Source organism: Schistocerca piceifrons, unplaced genomic scaffold, assembly GCF_021461385.2.
Source record: "Schistocerca piceifrons isolate TAMUIC-IGC-003096 unplaced genomic scaffold, iqSchPice1.1 HiC_scaffold_2295, whole genome shotgun sequence".
Classification (NCBI taxonomy): Eukaryota; Metazoa; Arthropoda; class Insecta; order Orthoptera; family Acrididae; genus Schistocerca; species Schistocerca piceifrons.
The window spans coordinates 2,624,684-2,644,558 of NW_025728223.1; positions in this window are offsets into that span (position 1 = coordinate 2,624,684).

Sequence of the window (19,875 nt, forward strand, 5' to 3'; positions counted from 1 at the left end):
CTTGTACTAAAGTCGCCATTGTGCCCTTTGTATTTAATTTCGATGCTATTACTGTGTTTCATCATCTATGTGAAGGTCCAAGGTATACCGCAAACCAGCAGTTGTGCATCGGATTCAAAAACTGGAGACACATGAAAGGCTCAAAACATAGACACCTGGAATAGGCAGCCTTCTTGTACTTAAGTCGGCATTGTGCCTCTCGTATTTAATTCCGATGCAATATTTGTGTTTCATCGTCAATGAGAAGGTCCAAGGGATACAGTCAACTTCAAGTGAAGCATTGGAATCTAAAACTGGTCTCACAGGAAAGGCTCAAATCATAGACACTAAGAATAGTCAATCTTCTTTTACTTAAAGCGTCCTTGTGCCTTTTGTATTTAATTTGGATGCTATTTTTGTGTTTCTTCACAAAGTGAATGTCCAAGGGATACAGTAAACCTGACGTGAGGCATCGGAATCTAAAACTGGTCTCACATTAAAGGCTCACTACATTGTGACAAAGATAAGACCGTCTTCTTGTACTAATTCGGCATTGTGCCCTTTTGAATTTAATTCCGATGCTATTACTGTGTTTCATCGGCAATGTGAAGGTCCATGGGATACAGTAAACCACCAGTAGTGCATCGGATTCTTAAACTGGTGACACAGGAAAGGCTCAAATCATAGACTCTATGAAAAGTCAGTCTTCTTTTACTTATTCAGCCTTGTGCCTTTTGTATTTAACTCGGAAGCTATGTTTGTGTTTCATCGTCAAAGTGAATGTCCAAGGGATACAGTAAACCTGACGTGAAGAATCGGAATCTAAAACTGGCCTCACAGGGAAGGCCCAAAGCAGAGACAGTAAGAAGACTCAGTCTTCTTGTACTAAAGTCGGCATTGCGCCTTTTGTATTTAATTACGATGCAATTTCTGTGTTTCATCGTCAATGTGAAGGCCCAAGGGATACGGTAAAGCAGCAGTTGTGCATCGGAATCAAAATTGGTGACACAGGACAGGCTCGAAATTTAGACACTAAGAAAAGGCAGTCCTCTTGTACTTAAGTCGGCATAGTGCCTTTTGTATTTAATTCCGATGCAATTTCTGTGTTTCGACGTCAATGTGAAGGTCGAAGGGATACAGTAAATCTCCAGTTGTGCATCGGAATCTAAAAATGGGGACATAGGAAAAGCTCGAAACATAGACACTAAGAAAAGACAGTCTTCTTGTGCATAAGTCGGCATTGTGCGTTTGGTATTTAATTCCGATCCATTTTCTGTGTTTCATCGTCAATGAGAAGGTCCAAGTGATACAGTAAACTTGAAGTGAAGCATTGGAATCTAAAACAGATCTCACAGAAAAGGCTCAAAACATTGACGGTAAGAAGTCACAGTCTTCTTGTACTTCAGTCGTCATTGTGCCTTTTGTAATCAACTCCGATGCAATTTCTGTGTTTCATCGTCAATGTGAAGGTACAAGGGATACAGTTAAACTGCAGTTGGGCATCGAACTCTAACACTGGTGACACAGGATAGGCCAAAACATAGACGGTAAGATCACACTGTCTTCTTGTACTTAAGTCGGCATTGTGCCTTTTGTATTTAATTCCAATGCAATTTCTGTGCTTCATCGTCAATGTGAAGGTACAAGGGATACAGTAAACGTAAAGGAAAGCATCGGAATCTATAACTGGTGACACAGGAAACGCTCAAATCATAGACACTAAGAAAAGTCAGTCTTATTGTACTTAAGGAGGCCTTGTGGCTTTTGTATTTAATTCGGATGCTATTTTTGTGTTTCATCGTCAAAGTGAATGTCCAAGGGATACAGTAAACCTGATGTGTAGCATCAGATTCTAAAACTGGTCTCACAGGAAAGGCCCACCACATTGTCACAAAGAAAAATCGGTCGTCTTGTACTAATTCGGCATTGTGCTTTTTGAATTTAATTCCGATGAAATTGCTGTGTTTCATCGTCAATTTGAAGGCCCAAAGGATACAGTAAAGCTGCAGTTGTGCATCGGAATCTAAAACTGGTGTCACAGAATAGGCTCAAAACATAGACACTAACAAAAATCAGTCTTCTTGTACTTAAGTCAGCTTTGTGCTTAAGGGGTTAAATTCCGAAGCAATTGTTGCGTTTCATCGTCAATGTGAAAGTCCAAGGGATACAGTAAACCTGAAGTAAAGCATCGTAATCTAAAACTGGTGACACAGGAAACGCTCAAAACATAGACACTAAGAAGACTCAGTCTTCTTGTACTTAAGTCAGTTTTGTGCCTTTTATATTTAATTTCGATGCAATGTCTGTGTTTCATCGGCAATGTGAACGTCCAAGGGATACAGTACACCAGACGTGAAGCATCGGAATCTTATACTGGTCTCACAGGAGAGGCTCACAACATTGTCACAAATAAAAGTCAGTCTTCTTGAACAAATTCGTCATTGTGCCTTTTGAATGTAATTCCGGTGCTATTACCGTGCTTCATCGTCAAAGTGAAGGTCCAAGGGATACAGTAAACCAGCAGTTGTGCATCGGATTCTAAAACTGGTGACAGAGGAAAGGCCCAAAACAAAGACACTAAGAAAAGTCAGTCTTCTTGTACTTAAGCCGGCATCGTGCCTTTTGTATTTAATTCTGATGCTATTACTGTGTTTCATCGTCAAAGTGAAGGTCCAAGGGATTCACTAAACCTGCAGTTGTGCATCGGAATCTAAAACTGGTGACAAAGTAAACTCTCAAACCATAGACAGTAAGAAGACTCAGTCTTCTTGTACTTAAGTCGGCATTGTGCCATTTGTATTTAATTCCGATGCAATTTCAGTGTTTCATTTCAAAGTGAAGGTCCAAGGGTTACAGTAAACCTGACGTGAAGCATTGGAATCTAAGACTGGTCTCAATGGGAAGGCTCAAAACATAGACAGCAATAAATTCACATCTTCTTATACTTAAGTCGCATTGAGCTTTTTGAATTTAATTCCGATGCAATTTCTGTGTTTCATCGTGAATGTGAAGGTCCAAGGTATACAGTAAACCTCAAGTGAGTCATCGGAATCAAAAACTGGTGTCACAGCAGTGGCTCTAACATAGACAGTAAGAAGAAACTGTCTTCCTGTACTTAAGTCGTCATTGTGCCTTTGTATTTAATTCGGATGCTATTTTTGTGTTTCATCGTCACTGTGAAGGTCCAAGGTATACAGTAAACCTGACGTGAAGCATCGGAATCTAAAACTGGTCTCACAGGGAAAGCTCAGAACGTAGACAGCAAGATAACTCAGTCTTCCTGTACTTAAGTCGGCATTGCGCGGTTGTATTTAAATTCGATGCAATTTTTGTTTTTCATCGTCAAAGTGAAGGTCCAAGGGATACAGTAAACATGAAATGAGGCATCGGAATCTAAACCTGGTCTCCCAGGAATGGCTCAAAACATTGACGGTAAGAAGATACAGTCTTCTTGTACAAATTCGGTTTTGTGCCTTTTGAATTTAATTCCGATGCTATTACTGTGTTTCATCGTCAATGTGAAGGTCCAAGGGATACAGTAAACCATCAGTTCTGCTTCGGATTCTATAAGTGGTGACACAGGAAAGGCTCAAATCATAGACACTAAGAAAAGTCTGTCTTCTTTTCTTAAGGCGGCCTTGTGCCTTTTGTTATTAATTCGGGTGCAATTTTGTGTTTCATCGTCAAAAGTAATGTCCAAGGGACACAGTAAACCTGAAGTGAAGAATCGGAATCTAAAACTGGTCTCACAGGGAAGGCCCAAAGCATAGATAGAAAGAAGACTCAGTCTTCTGGTACTAAAATCGACATTGTGCCTTTTGTATTTTATTCCGATGCAATTTCTGTGTTCCATCGTCAATGTGAAAGTCCTAGGGATACAGTAAGCCTGACGTGAAGCATTGGAATCTAAAACTGGTCTGAATGGGAAGGCTCAAAACACAGACAGCAAAAAAATTCACATCTTCTTCTACATAAGTCGGCATTGTGCCTTTTGTATTTAATTCCGATGCAATTTCTGTGTTTCATCGTCAATGTGATGGTCCAAGGTATACAGTATACCTCAAGTGAGGCATCGGAATCTAAAACTGGTCTCACAGGATACGCTCAAACATAGACGGTAAGAAGACACAGTTTTCTTGTACTTAAGTCAGCATTGTGCCCTTTGTATTTAATTCCGTTGCAATTTCTGTGTTTCATGGTCAATGTGAAGGTCCAAGGGATACAGTAAACCTGCAGTTGTGCATTGGAATCTAAAACTGGTCTCACAGCAAAGGCTCAATACATAGACGGTAAGAAGACTAAGTCCTCTTGTACTTCTGTCGGCATTGTGCCTTTTGCATTTAATTCCGATGCAATTTCTGTGTTTCATCGTCAAAGTGAAGGTCCAAGGTATACAGTAAACCTCAACTGAGGCATCGGAATCTAAAACTGGTCTCACAGGATAGGCTCCAACATAGATGGTAAGAAGACACAGTTTTCTTGTACTTAAGTCAGCATTGTGCCTTTTGTATTTATTTCCGATGCAATTACAGTGTTTCATCGTCAATGTGAAGGTAAAAGGGATTCAGTAATCCTAACGTGTAGTTTTGGAATCAAAAACTGGTCTGACTGGGAAGGCCCAAGGATTACACGGTCAGAAGTCTCAGACTTCTCGTACTTAAGTCGGCGTCGTGCCTTTTGTATTTAATTACGATGCAATTTTCGTGTTTCATCGTCAAAGTGAAGGTGCAAGGGATACAGTAAACCTGAAAAGAAACATCGGAATCCAAAACAGGTCTGACAGGAAAGGCTCATAACATAGACAGTAAGATGCCTCAGTTTTCTTGTACTTAAGTCGGCATTGTGCCTTTAGTATTTATTTCCGATGCAATTTCTGTGTTTCATCGTCAATGTGAAGGTCCAAGGGATACAGTAAACCAGCAGTTGTGCATCGGAATGTAAAACTGGTGACACTGGAAAGGCTGAAAAGATAGGCACTATGAAACGTCAGTCTTCTTGTACTTATGTCGGCCTTGTGCATTTTGTATTTAATTCGGAGGCAATTACTGAGTTTCTTCGTCAATGTAAAGGTCCAAGGGATACAATACACCTGAAGTGAAGCATCGGAATCAAAAACTTGTCTCACAGGAAAGGCTCAAAACATAGACCGTAAGAAATCTCAGTCTTCTTGTACTTAAGTCGGCATTGTGCCTTTTGTATTTAATTACGATGCAATTTTTGTGTTTCATCGTCAAAGTGAAGGTCCAAGGGATACAGTAAACCTCAAGAGAAGCATCTGAATCTAAAACTGGGCTCACTGGAGTAGCTCATAGAGGGTAAGGGAACTCAGTCTTCTTGTACTTAAGTCGGCATTGTGCATTTTGTATTTTATTCCAATGCAATCTCTGTGTTTCATTTTCAATGTGAAGGTCCAAGGGATACAGTAAACCTGCAGTTGTGCAACGGAATTTAAAAATGGTGTCACAGGAAAGGTTCAAACCATAGACACTAAGAAATGTCAGTCTTCTTGTACTTAAGTCGGCATTGTGCCTTTTGTATTAAATTCCGATGCAATTACTGTTTTTCATTTCCAATGTGAAGGTCCAAGGGATACAGCAAAACCTGCAGTTGTGCATCGGAATCTACAACACGTGACACAGTAAAGGTTCAAAGCATAGACATTAAGTAAGGTCAGTCTTCTTGTACTAATGTCGTCATTTTGCCTTTTGTATTTACTTCCGATGGTAATTTTGTGTTTCTTCGTCAAAGTGAAGGTCAGGGGATACAGTAAACCTGAAGTGAAGCATCGGAATCTAAAACTGGTCTCACAGGAAAAGCTCAAACATTGACGGTATGAAGACTAAGTCTTCTTGTACATAAGTCGGCATTGCGCCTTTTGTACTTAATTCCGATGCAATCTCTGTGTTTCTTCGTTAATGTGAAGGTCCAAGGGCTACAGTAAACCTTCTGTTGTTCATCGGAATCTAAAACTCGTGACACAGGAAAGGCTCAAAACATAGACGCTGAGAAAAGTCGGTCATCTTGTACTTAAGTCGGCATTGTGCCTTTTGTATTTAATACCGATGCAATTTTTGTGTTTCGTCGTCAAAGTGAAGGTCCAAGCGATACAGTAAACCTGAAGTGAAGCATCGGAATCAAAAACTGGTGACACAGGAAAGGCTCAAACCTAGACAGTAAGAAGACTCAGTCTTCTTCTACTTAAGTCGGCATTGTGCCTGTTGTATTTAATTCCAATGCAATTTTTTTATTTCATCGTCAAAGTGAAGGTCCACGGGATGCAGTAAACCTGAAGTGAAGCATTGGAATTTATAACTGGTCTCACAGGAAAGGCTCTAAACATAGATACTATGAAAAGTCAGTCTTCTTGTACTTATGTCTGCATTGTGCATTTTGTATTTCATTCCGATGCAATTACTGTGTTTCTTCGACAATGTGAAGGTCCATGGGATACAGTAAACCTCAAGAGAAGCATCTGAATCCAAAACTGGTCTTACAGGAAAGGCTCAAATCATAGAGGGTAAGAGAACTCAGTCTTGTAGTACTTCAGTCGGCATTGTGACTTTTGTGTTTAATTCCAATGAAATTTCTGTGTTTCATCGTCAATGTGATGGTCCAAGGGGTACAGTAAACCTGAAAAGAAGCATCGGAATGTGAAACTGGTCCCACAGGAAAGGCTCAAAACATAGACGGTAAGATGGCTCTGTCTTCTTGTACTTAAGTCGGCATTGTGGCTTTTGTATGTAATTCCGATGCCATCTCAGTGTTTCATCGTCAATGTAAAGGTAAAAGAGATACAGTAAACCTGCAGTTGTGCTTCGGAATCTAACACCTGTGACACAGGAAAGGCTCAAAACATTGACACTAAGGAAAGTCAGTGTTTTTTTACTTAAGTCGGCAATGTGCGTTTTGTAGTTAATTCCGATGCAATTTTTGACCAAGGGATACAGAAAACCGGAAGGGAAACATCGGAGTCTAAAACTGGTGTCACTGAGACGGCACAAAGTATAGTTAGTTAGCAGACCCAGTCTTGTTGTACTTAAGTCGGCATTGTGCCTTTAGCATTTAATGCCGATGCAATTTCCGTTTTTCATCGTCAATGTGAAGGTCCAAGAGATACAGAAAAACCTGCAGTTGTGCTTCGGAATTGAAACTGGTGACACAGGAAAGGCTCCAAACATTGACACTAGGTAAAGTCAGTCTTCTTGCACTTTAGGCGGCATTGCGCCTTTTGTACTTAATTCCGGTGCATTATCTGTGATTCATCGTCACTATGTAGATCCAAGTGATACAGTTAACCTGGGGTGAAGCATCGGAATCTACAACAGGTCCCACAGCACAAGCTCAAACATAGATGGTAAGAAGACACAGTCTGCTTGTACTTAAGTTATAATTGTGCCTTTTGTATTTAGTTCCGTTGCAATTTCTGTGTTTCATCATCAGTGTGAAGGTCCAGGGGATACATTAAACCAGAAGTGAAGCATCGCAATCTAAAACTGGTGACACAGGAATGGCTCAAAACATAGACAGTGAGAAGACTCAGTCTTCTTGTACTTAAGTCGGTATTGTGCCCTTTGTATTTAATTCCGATGCAATTCTTGTGATTCATCGTCAAAGTGAAGGTCCAAGGGATACAGTAAACTTGAAGTAAAGCATCAGAAACTAAAACTGGTCTCACAGGAAACGATCAATACATCGACACTAAGAAAAGTCAGTCTTTTTGTACTTAAGTCGGGAATGTGCCTTTTGTAGTTAATTCCGATGCAATTTTTCTGTTTCATCGTCAATGTGAAGGTCCAAGAGATACAGTAAACCTGCAGTGAGCCTCGGAACATATAACTGGTGACATAGGAAAGGCTCTAAATATAGACACTAAGGGAAGTCAGGCTCTTTGTACTTAGTCGGCAATGTGCCTTTTGTAGTTAATTCCGATGCAGTTTTTGTGTTTCATCGTCAAAGTGCAGATCGAAGGAATACAGTAAACCTAAAGTGAAGCATCGGTATCAGAAAATGGTCTCACATGTATGGCTCAGAACATAGATGGTAAGAAGACACAGCCTTCTTGTACTTAAGTTATCATTGTGCCTTTTGTATTTAATTCCGATGCAATTTCTCTGTTTCATCGTCAATGTGAAGGTTCAAGAGATACAGCAAACCTGCAGTTGTGCATCGGAATCTAAAACTGGTGACACAGGAAAGGCTCAAAGCATAGACACCATGAAAAGTCAGTCTTCTTGTACTTAAGTCGGCATTGTGCGTTTTGTATTTAATTCCTATGCAATTCTTGTGTTTCATCGTCAAAGTGTATCTCCAGTTGATACAGTAAACCTGAAGTGAAGCATCGGAATCTAAAACTAATGACACAGGAAAGGCTCAAACATAGACAGTAAGAGGACTCAGTCCACTTGTACTTAAGTCGGCGTTGAGCTTTTTGCATTTAATTCCGATGCACTTTTTGTGTTTCATCGTCAAAGTGAAGGTCCAAGGGATACAGTAAACCTGAAGTGAAGCATCGCAATCCAAAACTGGTGACACAGGAAAGGCTCAAAACATAGACTGTGAGAAGACTCAGTCTTCTTGTACTTAAGTCGGCATTGTGCCATTTGTATTTAATTCCGATGCAATGTTTGTGTTTCATCGTCAATGTGAAGGGCCACGGGATACACTAAAACTGAAGTGAAGCATCGGAATATTAAACTGGTGACACAGGAAAGGCTCAAGGCATTGACAGTAAAAGACTCAGTCTACTTGTACTTATGTCGGCATTGTGCGTTTTGTAATTAATTACGATGCAACTTTTGTGATTTATCGTCAAAGTGAAGGTCCAAGGGATACAGTAAACCTGAAGTGAAGTAGCGGAATCAGAAACTGGTTTCACAGGCAATGCTCATAACATAGACATTAAGAAGGCTCAGTCCTGTTTTACTTAAGTGGCCATTGTGCCTTTTGTATTTAATTCCGATGCAATTTCTGCGTCGCATCGTCAATGTGAAGGTCCAAGATGTACAGTAAACCTGCAGTGAGCCTCGGAATATAAAACTGTTGACACAGGTTAGGCTCAAAATATAGACACTAAGAAAAGTCAGTCTTTTTTCCTTAAGTCGGCAATGTGCCTATTGTAGTTAATTCCGATGCAATTTTTGTGTTTCATACGCAAAGAGATGGTTCAAGGGATACAGTAAACATGGAGTGTAGCATCGGAATCTAAATCAGGTCTCACAGAAAAGGCAGAAAACATAGACGGTAAGAAGACACACTCTTCTTGTACCTAAGTCGGCATTGTGCTTTTTGTATTTAATTCCGATGCAATTTCTGTGTTTCATCGTCAATGTGAAGTTACAAGGAGTATATTAAACCTGCAGTTGTGCATCGGAATCTATAACATGTGACACATGAAAGGCTTAAAACATGGACATAAGAAAAATCAGTCTTGTTGTAATTAAAACGGCGTTGGGCCCCTTGTATTTAATTCCAATGCAATTTTTGCGTTTCATCGTCAAAGTGAAAGTCCAAGGCATACAGTAAACGAGAAGTGAAGCATCGGAATCTAAAACTGGTCTCACAGGAAAGGCTCAAAGCATAGAAGGTAAGAAGACTCAGTCCCCATGTACTTAAGTCGGCATTGTGACATTTGTATTTAATACATATGCAATTTATGTGTATCATTTTTAATGCGAAGGTCAAGGGATACAGTAAACCAGCAGTTGTGCATCATTATCCAAAACTGGGGACACAGTAAAGTCTCAAAACATAGACACAAATAAAAGTCCGTATTTTTGTACTTAAGTAGGCACTGTGCCCTTTGTATATAATTCCGAAGCAATTTTTGTGTTTAATCGTCAAAGTAAAGGCCCAAGCGATACAGTAAACCTGCAGTTATGCGTCGGAATCTAAAACTGCTGACAGAGGAAAGGCTCAAAACATAGACACTAAGAAATACCAGCCGTTTTGTAATTAAGTCTGCATTGTGCAGTTTTTTTTAATTCAGATGCACGTTTATAGTTTCTTCGTCAAAGGGAAGGTCCAAGGGATACAGTAAACCTGAAGTGACGCATCGGAATCTAAAACTGGTCTCACAGGAAAGGCTCAGAACGTAGACTCTAAGGAAATCAGTCTAATTGTACTTAAGTCGGCATTGTGCCTTTTGTATTTAATTCAGATGCAAGTTTTTAGTTTCATCGTCAAAGTGAAGGTCCAAGGGATACAGTAAACCTGAAGGGACGCATCGGAATCTAAAACTGTTCTCACAGGAAAAGCTCAAAGCATAGAAGGTAAGAAGACTCAGTCCTCATGTACTTAAGTCGGCATTGGGCCTTTTGTATTTAATTCCGTGGCAATTTTTGTGTTTCATCGTCAAAGTTAATGTCCAAGGGATACAGTAAACCAGAAGTGAAGCATCGGAATCTAAGACTTGTCTCACAGGAAAGGCTCAAAGCATAGACAGTAAGAAGACTCAGTCTTCTTCTCTGTAAGACGGCATTGTGCAATTTGTATTTAATTCCGATGCAATTACTGGGTTTCATCGTCAATGTGAAGGTCCAAGTGATACAGTAAACCTGCAGTTGTGCATGGGAAACTAAACCTGGTGACACAGGAAAGGCACAAATCGTAGACAGTAAGAAGACTCTGTCTTCTTGTACTTATGTCGGCATCGTGCCTTTTGTATTTCATTCATATGCACTTTCTGTGTTTCATCCTCAATGTGAAGGTCCTAGGGATACAGTATACCTGCAGTTTGCATCATTATCGAAAACTGGGGACACAGGAAAGGCTCAAAACATAGACACTAAGAAAAGTCGGTCTTCTTGTACTTAAGTCCGCATTGTGCCTTTTGTATTTAATTCCGATGCAATGTTTGTGTTTCATCGTCTAGCTGAATGTCCAAGGGATACAGCAAACCTGAAGTGAAACATCGGAAACTAAAACTGGTGACACAGGAAAGCCTCAAAACATAGACGGTTAGAAGACTCAGTCTTCTTGTACCTAAGTCGGTATTGTGACTTTTGTATTTAACTTTTATGCAATTTCTGCGTTTCATCGTCAAAGTGAAGTTCCAAGGAATACAGTAAACCTGAAGTGAAGCAACGGAATCTAAATCTGGTCCCACTGGAAAGGCTCCAAACATAGACGGTAAGAAGACCCAGACTTCTTTTACGTAAGTCGACATTGTGCCTTTTGTATTGAATTCCGATGCAATGTTAGTGTTTCATCGTCAAAGTTAAGGTCCAAGGGATTAAGTAAACCTGAAGTGAAGCATCGGCATCTAAAACTGGTCTTACAGGAAATGCGCAAAGCATAATAGGTAAGGGGACTCATTCTCCTTCTACTTAAGACGGCGTTGTGAATTTTGTATTTAATTCCGATGCAATTTCTGTGTTTCATCGTCAATGTGAAGGTCCAAGTGATACAGTAAACCTGCAGTTGTGCATCGGAATCTAAAACAGGTGACAAAGGGAAGATTCAAAACATAGACACTAAGACAAGTCAGTCTTTTTGTACTTGAGTCGGCAATGTGCCTTTAGTAGTTAATTCCGATGCAATTTTTGTGTTTCATCCGCAAAGAGATGGTCCAAGGGATACAGTAAACCAGGAGTGTAGCATCGGAATCCAATACTGGTCTCACAGGAAAGGCTGTAAGCATAGACGGTATGTAGACGCAGTCTTCTTGTACCTAAGTCGGCGTTGTGCATTTTGTATTTAATTCCGATGCAATTTCTGTGCTTCATCGTCAAAGAGAAGGTCCAGGGCATACAGTCAACCTGCAGTTTTGCTTCGAAATCTAATACTGCTGACACAGGAAAGGCTCAAAACATAGACACTAAGAAATATCAGTCTTTTTGTACTTAAGTTGGCAATGTGCCTTTTGTATTTAATTCAGATGCAATTTTTTAGTTACATCGTCAAAGCGAAGGTCCAAGGGATACAGTAAATCTGAAGTGAAGCATCGGAATCTAACACTGGTCTGACAGGAATGGCCCAAAGCAGAGACACTAAGAGAAGTCAGTCTAATTGTACTTAAGTCGGCAATGTGCCTTTTGTAGTTAATTCCGATGCAATGATTGTGTTTCTTCGCCAAAGTGAGGGTCCTATTGATACAGTAAACCTGAAGTGACGAATCGGAATCTAAAACTGGTCTCACAGGAAAGGCTCAAAACATAGACACTAAGAAAATAAGTCTAATTGTACTTAAGTCGGCATTGTGCCTATTGCATTTAATTCCGAAGTAATTTTTGTGATACATCGTCAAAGAGAAGGTCGGGGGATACAGTAAACCTGAGGTGAAGCATCGGAATTAAAGATTGGTGACACAGGAAAGGCTCATAACATAGACAGTAGGAAGACTTAGTCTTGTTGTGCTTAAGTCGACATTGTGCCTTTTGTATTTAATTCCGATGCAATTTTTGTGTTTCATCGTCAAACTGAAGGTCCAAGGGATACAGTAAACCGTAAGTGAAGCATCGGAATCTAAAACTGGTCTCACAGGACAGGCTGAAATCATAGAAGGTAAGCAGACTCAGTATTATTGTATTTCGGTCGGCATTGTGCCATTTGTATTTAATTCATATGCAATTTCTTTGTTTCATCGTCAATATGAAGGTCCAAGGGATACAGTAAACCAGCGGTTGTGCATCATAATCTAAAACTGGGGACACAGGAAAGGCTCAAATCATAGACACTAAGAAAAGTCAGTCTTCTTGTACTTAAGTCAGCAGTGTGCCTTTTCCATTTAATTCCGATGCAATTTTAGTGTATTATCGTCAAAGTGAAGGTCCAGGGCATACAAAATGCCTGACTCGAAGCATCAGAATCTAAAACTGGTGTCACAGGAAAGGCTCAAAACATAGAAAGTAAGGAGGCACAGTCATCTTGTACCTAATTCGGCATTGTGCTTTTTTACATAATTCTGATTCAATTTTTGTGTTTCATCGTCAAAGTGAAGGTCCAAGGGATACCGTAGACCTGAAGTGAAGCTTCGGAATCTAAAACTGGTCGCACAGGAAAGGCACAAAACATAGACGATAAGAAGACACAGTCTTCTTGTACTTAAGTTGGCTTAGTGCCTTTTGTATTTAATTCCGAAGCAATTTCAGTGTATCATCGTCAATGAGAAGGGACAAGGGATACAGTAAACCAGCAGTTGTGCATCGGATACCAAAGCTGGTGACTCAGGAAAGGCTCCAGGCATAGATACTAAGGAATGTCAGTCTTGTTGTACTTAAGTCGGCATTGTGCCTATTGTATTATTTCCGAAGCAATTTTTGTGTTTCATCGTCAATGTGAAGGTCAAAGGGATACAGTAAACCAGCAGTTGTGCATCGGAATCAGAAACTGGTTACACAGGAAAGGTTCATACATTGACACTATGAAAAGTCAGTCATTTTGTTCTTAAGTCGGCATTGCGTCTTTTGTATTTAATTCCGATGCAATTTTTGTGTTTCACCGTCAAAGTGAAGGTCCAAGGGATTCAGTAAACCTGTAATGAGGCATCGGAATCCAAAACTGGTTTCACAGGAAGGGCTCAAAACATGGACAGTAAGAAGACTCAGTCCTCTTGTCTTAAGTCGGCATGGTGCATTTGTTTTCAATTCCGATGCAACTTCTGTGTTTCATCGTCAATGGGATACAGTAAACCCGCAGTTTAGCATTGGAATCTAAAACTGGTGACACGGGAAAGGCTCAAAACACAGACACTAAGAAAAGTCAGTCTTCTCGTACTTTAGACGGCATTGTGCCTTTTGTATTTAATTCCGATGCAGTTTCTGTGTTTCATCGTCAATGTAAAGGTCCGAGGGATACAGTAAACCAGTAGTTGTGCATTGGAATCTAAAACTGGTGACACAGGCAAGGCTAAAAAAATAGGCACTAATTAAAGTCAGTCTTCATGTACTTACGTCGGCATTGTGCCTTTTGTATTAAATTCCGATGCAATTTCAGTGTTTCACTGTCAAAGTGAAGGTCCAAGGAATACAGTAAACCCGATGTGAAGCAACGGAAACTAAATCTTGTCTCACTGGAAAGGCTCAAAGCATAGACCGTAAGAAGACCCAGACTTCTTGTACTTAAGTCGACATTGTGCCTTTTGTATTGAATTCCGATGCAATGTTTGTGTTTCATCGTCAAAGTGAAGGTCCAAGGGATTAAGTAAACCTGAAGTGAAGCATCGGAATCTAAAACTGGTCTCACAGGAAAGGCTCAAAGTATAGAAGGTAAGAAGACTCAGTCTCCTTCTACTTAAGACGGCATTGTGAATTTTGTATTTAATTCCGATTCAAATTCTGTGTTTCATCGTCAATGTGAAGGGCCAAGTGTTACAGTAAACCTGCAGTTTTGCATCGGAAATCAAACCTGGTCTCACAGGAGAGGCTCATAGCATAGATACTAAGAAGAGTCAGTCATCTTGTACTTAAGTCGGCATTGTGGCTTTTGTATTAAATTCCGATGCAATTTTTGTGTTTCATCGTCAATGTGAGGGTCCAAGGGATACAGTAAACCTGAAGTGAAGCATCGGAATCTAAAACTGGCCACACAGGAAAGGCTCATGACATAGACGGAAAGAAGACTCAGTCTTCTTGTACTAAAGTCGGCATTGTGCCTTTTGTATTTAATTCCTATATACAATTTCTGTGATTCATCGGCAAGGCGAAGGTCCACGGGATACAGTAAACCTGAAGTGATGCATCGGAATCTAAAACTGGTCTCACAGGAAAGGTTCAAATCATAGACACTAGGAAAAGTCAGTCTCCTTGTAATTAAGTCGGCCTTGTGCATTTTGTACTTAATTCCGAAGCTATATCTGTGTTTCCCCCCCCCCCCCCCCATGAACCATGGACCTTGCCGTTGGTGGCTAGGCTTGCGTGCCTCAGCGATACAGATGGCCGTACCGTAGGTGCAACCACAACGGAGGGGTATCTGTTGAGAGGCCAGACAAACGTGTGGATCCTGAAGAGGGGCAGCAGCCATTTCAGTAGTTGCAGGGGCAACAGTCTGGATGATTGACTGATCTGGCCTTGTAACATTAACCAAAACGGCCTTGCTGTGCTGGTACAGCGAACGGCTGAAAGCAAGGGGAAACTACAGCTGTAATTTTTCCCGAGGACATGCAGCTTTACTGTATGATTAAATGATGATGGCATCCTCTTGGGTAAAATATTCCGGAGGTAAAATAGTCCGCCATTCGGATCTCCGTGCAGGGACTACTCAAGAGGACGTCGTTATCAGGAGAAAGAAAACTGGCATGCTACGGATCGGAGCGTGGAATGTCAGATCCCTTAATCGGGCAGGTAGGTTAGAAAATTTAAAAAGGGAAATTGATAGGTTAAAGTTAGATATAGTGGGAAGTAGTGAAATTCGGTGGCAGGAGGAACAAGACTTTTGGTCAGGTGATTACAAGGTTATAAATACAAAAGCAAATAGGGGTAATGCAGGAGTAGGTTTAATAATGAATAAAAAAATAGGAGTGCGGGTTAGCTACTACAAACAGCACAGTGAACGCATTATTGTGGCCAAGATAGACACAAAGCCCATGCCTTCTACAGTAGTACAAGTTTATATGCCAACTAGCTCTGCAGATGATGAAGAAATTGATGAAATGTATGACGATATAAAATAAATTATTCAGGTAGTGAAGGGAGACGAAAATTTAATAGTCATGGGTGACTGGATTTCGTCAGTAGGAAAAGGGAGAGAAGGAAACATAGTAGGTGAATATGGATTGGGGGGAAGAAATGAAAGAGGACGCCACCTTGTAGAATTTTGCACAGAGCATATCTTAATCATAGCTAACACTTGGTTCAAGAATCATGAAAGAATGTTGTATACCTGGAAGAATCCTGGAGGTACTAAAAGGTATCAGATAGATTATATAATGGTAAGACAGAGATTTAGGAACCAGGTTTTAAATTGTAAGACATTTCCGGGGGCAGATGTGGATTCTGACCACAATCTATTGGTTATGAACTGCAGACTGAAACTGAAGAAACTGCAAAAAGGTGGGAATTTAAGGAGATGGGACCTGGATAAACTGAAAGAACCAGAGGTTGTACAGAGTTTCAGGGAGAGCATAAGGGAACAATTGACAGGAATGGCGGAAAGAAATACAGTAGAAGAAGAATGGGTAGCTCTGAGGGATGAAGTAGTGAAGACAGCAGAGGATCAAGTAGGTAAAAAGACGAGGGCTAATAGAAATCTTTGGGTAACAGAAGAAATACTGAATTTAATTGATGAAAGGAGAAAATATAAAAATGCAGTAAATGAAGCAGGCAAAAAGGAATACAAACGTCTCAAAAATGAGATCGACAGGAGGTGCAAAATGGCTAAGCAGGGATGGCTAGAGGACAAATGTAAGGATGTAGAGGCTCGTCTCACTAGGGGTAAGATAGATACTGCCTACAGGAAAATTAAAGAGACCTTTGGAGATAAGAGAACCACTTGTATGAATATCAAGAGCTCATATGGCAACCCAGTTCTAAGCAAAGAAGGGAAGGCAGAAAGGTGGAAGGAGTATATAGAGGGTTTATACAAGGGCGATGTACTTGAGGACAATATTATGGAAATGGAAGAGGTTGTAGATGAAGATGAAATGGGAGATAAGATACTGCGTGAAGAGTTTGACAGAGCACTGAAAGACCTGAGTCGAAACAAGGCCCCCGGAGTAGACAACATTCCATTAGAACTACTGATGGCCTTGGGAGAGCCAGTCATGACAAAACTCTTCCATCTGGTGAGCAAGATGTATGAGACAGGCGAAATACCCTCAGACTTCAAGAAGAATATAATAATTCCAATCCCAAACAAAGCAGGTGTTGACAGATGTGAAAATTACCGAACTATCAGTTTAATAAGTCACAGCTGTAAAATACTAACGCGAATTCTTTACAGACGAATGGAAAAACTTCTAGAAGGGTACCTCGGGGAAAATCAGTTTGGATTCCGTAGAAATGTTGGAACACGTGAGGCAATACTAACCTTACGACTTATCTTAGAAGAAAGATTAAGAAAAGGCAAACCTACGTTTCTAGCATTTGTAGACTTAGAGAAAGCTTTTGACAACGTTAATTGGAATACTCTCTATCAAATTCTGAAGGTGGCAGGGGTGAAATACAGGGAGCGAAAGGCTATTTACAATTTGTACAGAAACCAGATGGCAGTTATAAGAGTCGAGGGGCATGAAAGGGAAGCTGTGGTTAGGAAAGGAGTGAGACAGGGTTGTAGCCTCTCCCCGATGTTATTCAATCTGTATATTGAGCAAGCAGTAAAGGAAACAAATGAAAAATTCGGAGTAGGTATTAAAATTCATGGAGAAGAAGTAAAAACTTTGAGGTTCGCCGATGACATTGTAATTCTGTCAGAGACAGCAAAGGACTTGGAAGAGCAGTTGAACGGAATGGACAGTGTCTTGAAAGGAGGATATAAGATGAACATCAACAAAAGCAAAACGAGGATAATGGAATGTTGTCAAATTAAATCGGGTGATGCTGAGGGGATTAGATTAGGAGATGAGACCCTTAAAGTAGTAATGGAGTTTTGCTATTTGGGGAGCAAAATAACTGATGATGGTCGAAGTAGAGAGGATATGAAATGTAGACTGGCAATGGCATGGAAATCGTTTCTGAAGAAGAGAAATTTGTTAACATCGGGTATAGATTTAAGTGTCAGGAAGTCGTTTCTGAAAGTATTTGTATGGAGTGTAGCCATGTATGGAAGTGAAACATGGACGATAACCAGTTTGGACAAGAAGAGAAAAGAAGCTTTCGAAATGTGGTGCTACAGAAGAATGCTGAAGATAAGGTGGGTAGATCATTTAACTAATGAGGAGGTACTGAGTAGGATTGGGGAGAAGAGAAGTTTGAGGCACAACTAGACAAGAAGAGGGAATCGGTTGGTAGGAAATGTTTTGAGGCATCAAGAGATCACAAATTTAGCATTGGAAGGCAGCGTGGAGGGTTAAAATCGTAGAAGGAGACCAAGAGATGAATACACTAAGCAGATTCAGAAGGATGTAGGTTGCGGTTGGTTCTGGGAGATGAAAAAAGCTTGCACAGGACAGAGTAGCATGGAGAGCTGCATCAAACCAGTCTCAGGACTCAAAACCACAACAACAACAACAACAATCTGCGTTTCATCATCAATGTGAAGGTCCAAGTGATACACTAAACCTGCAGTTGTGCATCGGAAACTAAACCTAGTGACACAGGAGAGGCTCAAATCATATACGGTAAGAAGACTCAGTCTTCTTGTAATTAAGTCGGCATTGTGCCTTCTGTATTTAATTCATATGCATTTTCTGTGTTTCATCGTCAATGGGAAGGTCCAAGGGATACAGTAAACCTGCTGTTGTGCATCGGAATCTAAAACTGGTGACAGAGGAAAGGTTCAAAACATAGACACTAAGAAAACTCAGTCTTTTTGTACTTAAGATGACATTGTGCCTTTTGTATTTAATTCCGATGCAATTTCTGTGTGTCCTCGTCAATGTGAAGGTCCAAGGGATTCAGTAAACCTGAAGTGAAACATCGGAAGCCAAAACTGGTCACACAGGAAAGGCTCAAAACATAGCCAGTAAGAAGACTCAGTCTTCTTGTACTTTAGTCGGCATTGTGCCTCTTGTATTTAATTCCGTTGCAATCTCTGCGTTTAATCGTCAATGTGAAGGTCCAAGGGATACAGTAAACCTGCAGTTGTGCGTCGGAATCTAAAACTGGTGACACAGGAAAGGCCCTAAACATAGACACTAAGAAAAGTCAGTCTTTTTGTACTTAAGTCGGCATTGTGCCATTTGTGTTTAATTCCGATGCAATTTTTGTGTTTCATCGACAAAGTGAAGGTGCAGGGCATACAGTATACCTGACGTGCAGCATCGGAATCTAAAACTGGTGACACTGGAAAGGCTCCAAATATAGACAGTAAGTAGACTTAGTCTTCTTGTACCTCATTCGGCATTCTGCCTTTTGTATTTCATTCATATGATATTTCTGTGTTTCATCGTCAACGTGAAGGACCAAGGGATACTGTAAACCTGCAGTTGTGCGTCGGAATCAAAAACTGATGACACAGGTAAGGCTCAACATATAGACACTAAGGAAAGTCAGTCTTCTTGTGCTTCAGTCGGCATTGTGCGACTTGTATTTAATTTCGATGCAATTTCTGTGTTTCATCGTAAAAGTGGAGGTCCAAGGAATACTGTAAACCTGAAGTGAAGCAACGGAATCTACATTTGGTCTCACTGGAAAAGCTCAAAACATAGACAGTAAGAAGAATCAGTCTTCTTGTACTTAAGTCGACATTGTTCCTTTGTATTGAATTTCGATGCCATTTTTGTGTTTCATCGTCTAAGTGAAGGTCCAAGGGATACAGTAAACCTGAAGTGAGGCATCAGAATCTAAAACTGGACTCATAGGAAAGGCTCATAACATAGACGGTAAGAATCCTCAGACTTCTTGTACCTCAGTCAACATTGTGCCGTTTGTGTTTAATTCCGAAGCAATTTCTGTGTTTCATCGTCAATGTAAAGGTCCAATTGATACAGTAAACCTGCTGTTGTGCTTCGGAAACCAAACCTGGTGACATAGGAAAGGTACAATTCATAGACAGTAAGATGACTCTCTCTTCTTGTACTTAAGTCGGATTGTGACTATTGTATTTAATTCCGATGCAATTTCTGCGTTTCATCGTCAAAGTGAAGATGCAAGGGATACAGTAAACCTGAAGTGAAGCATCGCAATCTAAAACTGGTCTTACAGGAAAGGCCCGAAACATAGACGATAAGAAGACTCAGTCTTCTTGTACTTAAGTCGGCATTGTGCTATTCGTATTTAAATCCGATGCCATTTCTGGGTTTCATCGTCAAAGTGAAGGTACAAGGGATACAGTAAATCTGAAGTGAAGCTTCGGAATCTAAAA